General features: G+C 47.3%; 1 protein-coding gene across 1 annotated transcript in view; it reads right to left on the bottom strand.

Annotated features, from left to right (window-relative positions):
* MPZL3 (myelin protein zero like 3) overlaps positions 1–2,433 on the bottom strand; it is an 18,388-nt gene that overhangs the window by 5,282 nt on the left and 10,673 nt on the right. The gene's annotated exons all lie outside the window — the stretch shown is intronic.

Raw genomic sequence — 2,433 nt, 5'->3', positions numbered from 1 at the left:
GTCAGCCACAAAAGGATAAATATTAAATAGCCTCATTTAGATAAAATACTTTGAATAAGCAATTGTCTAGAGACCCAGGTTACCAGGGGTTACTGGGTCAAGAGGAAAAAGAGGGAGTCGTTTTGTAAGCAATAAGTATCTGTTAAGGGGGATGGAAGGAGCCCTGTTGCATAGTGGTTATGTGTTGAGATGCTAACCGCAAGGTCAGCAGTTCAAAACCACCAGCTGCTCCTCAGTAGAAAGATAAGATTAGTCTCAGAAACTCACCAGGGCAGTTCAACCCTGTCCTACAGGTTCCGCCGTGAGTCAAACTTCATTCCAGTGAGTTTGGTTTTGAGTTTTGAAGGGTGATGGGAAATTTTCAAATGGATGCTAGTGACCACTGTACAACATGATTAATGTAGTGGGTATACAAATCAGTACACTAAATTGTACACATTAAAAATGTTGACTTGGAAAATGTTATGTTAACTATATTTTAAGCACACACATTATTTTTTTTAAATACAAAAAACATAATACTATGGATTGAATTGTGTACCCAGAAATACATGTTCTCAATCCTAACCCTCTACCGGTAGATGTGGTCCAGGTGGGATTTGGGTTCTCCTTGTTACATAATTGAGGTCGTGTCAATGAAGGGTGGGTCTTAGGCTAATTACCTTCAAGATATAAAAAAAGTGGATTAGGCAAGGAAGCCCAGCTAGGGGAAGATAAAGTGCCAAACCACAGGAAGAGCACCAAGGAGCAAGGAACAGAAGCTGAAAAGAGACCAGGATCTCCCCGTCATACCAACAGAGAGAATGCCTTCTCCTCAGAGGCAGGACCCTGAATTCACTCAGATGCCTAGCCTCCAAAACTGTGGCTAAAATGCATTTCTGTGCATTAAAGCATTTCGCTGGCAGTATTTATGTTATAGCAGTACTAAGATACTAACTAACTGCACGATTGTAAAACAAAAATAAAGGAACGAAAGTCGGGCTCATTACCATCACCTATGAAGCTCTCTAGGGTCTGGCTGCCCCAAGAGCTCTCTGGCTTCATTCTGCCCTTGCTTGCTGCAGTCCACCCACCCCCCCCTCCCTGTCTCCTTGGGACTCCTAGAACATGCCACGCCCACCGCTTCTCATCCTCAGAACCTTTGCACATCGGAATCGTCCCTGTGTCTGGAACGCTGCTTCACAGCAACAGAAGAGCCTGCTGTCTGCTTTTCTTAGGTGTTTGCCCAAACACGGTCTCAGTGAAAGGGTGTATGTATCACACCGCCACCCAGCAGGCCACAGCTCCCTCTCTGGCTTTATTTTCCCTCCACAGCGGCAAGCACCATCTGATACCCAAGCTAGGGGGCCTGGGTGGCACCGTGTCGGGCTGCTAGCCACATGGTTGGTGTTCAAACCCACCAGCCACTCCTTGGGGGAAAGAGGAGGCTGTGCGCCCCACACGGTCTGACCGTCTCAGTAGCCTGTGGAGCCTTTCCACTCTGTCTTAAAGGGCCAGGATGAATCAGAACAGATTCTACAGCAGGGAATAACATTTGTCTGTGTGTTGTATTTTTTAAGTTGAGTTCGTGCTTGCACTCCAGTTTCAGGGCCAGTGACATTCCCTCTGTATCTTGAAGAATCTAAGAGAGTGTTCTAGGCAGAGAATGTACAGTCTTTGAAGGCAGGAATTTTACCAGGTGCTCAATCCATAAATGCTGACTTAATTCTCTTAAGAAATGTGGATGATATTCCTACGGGCATTATCTCACTTTTGTGCTATTGACATATTCAAACTTCAAACCTTGCCTTCATTTTACCTTTTACTTGCATGCACACACGAGAAAAAGGAACGCTGATGGCGCAGCGGTTAAGCACCCAGCTGCCAACCAAAAGGCAGGTTGGTTGAACCCGCAGGTCTCCTGCAGGAGAAAGATGTGCAGTTGGCTTTGAGACCCTCTGGGGCGGTTCTGTTCTAACAGGGCTGCTGTGGGTCAGAACCAACTCGAAGGCAGCAGGTTTGGCAGAAGAGGAGACAACGCGTCATCAGGCTATGGCCGCCGGGCCAAGAGTGAGCTTGGCAGTAAGCACTAAGAGGGCTCGAGTTTAAACCCTGCAAGGACAGTTACGACTCCTCTAGACCACGCTGCGGACTCCTTTCCGTCACCATCCCCACATCCCGGCTCTGTCCTGCTCCTGGGAGCCTGGGCCAGCGGCCACACAAGCCTGCCAGTCACTGCAAGTACTCCAAACTCGAAAGGGCTGCCTTCTGGGTGGGCGTTTCTTATGGATAAAAGATGTCAAGTCGTTTAAAAGGGTCTATCATTCCAACCACTAGAAAATATCGGGGTTCAAAAGAAAAGTGAAAGCCAGGGTTCTAGCCTAGCCAGTTGTAGTCCCTTAGTATAAACTCAGTAGCAGAGGGCACGCCCCTTGCAGAATTTCCTCTTAGTCA

This window comes from Echinops telfairi, unplaced genomic scaffold, assembly GCF_000313985.2.
Source record: "Echinops telfairi isolate 266 unplaced genomic scaffold, ASM31398v2 ScPeMD7_7463;HRSCAF=8501, whole genome shotgun sequence".
Taxonomy (NCBI): domain Eukaryota; kingdom Metazoa; phylum Chordata; class Mammalia; order Afrosoricida; family Tenrecidae; genus Echinops; species Echinops telfairi.
The sequence above is the reverse complement of the archived record's forward strand: the minus strand, read 5'-3'. Positions and strand labels throughout refer to the sequence as shown.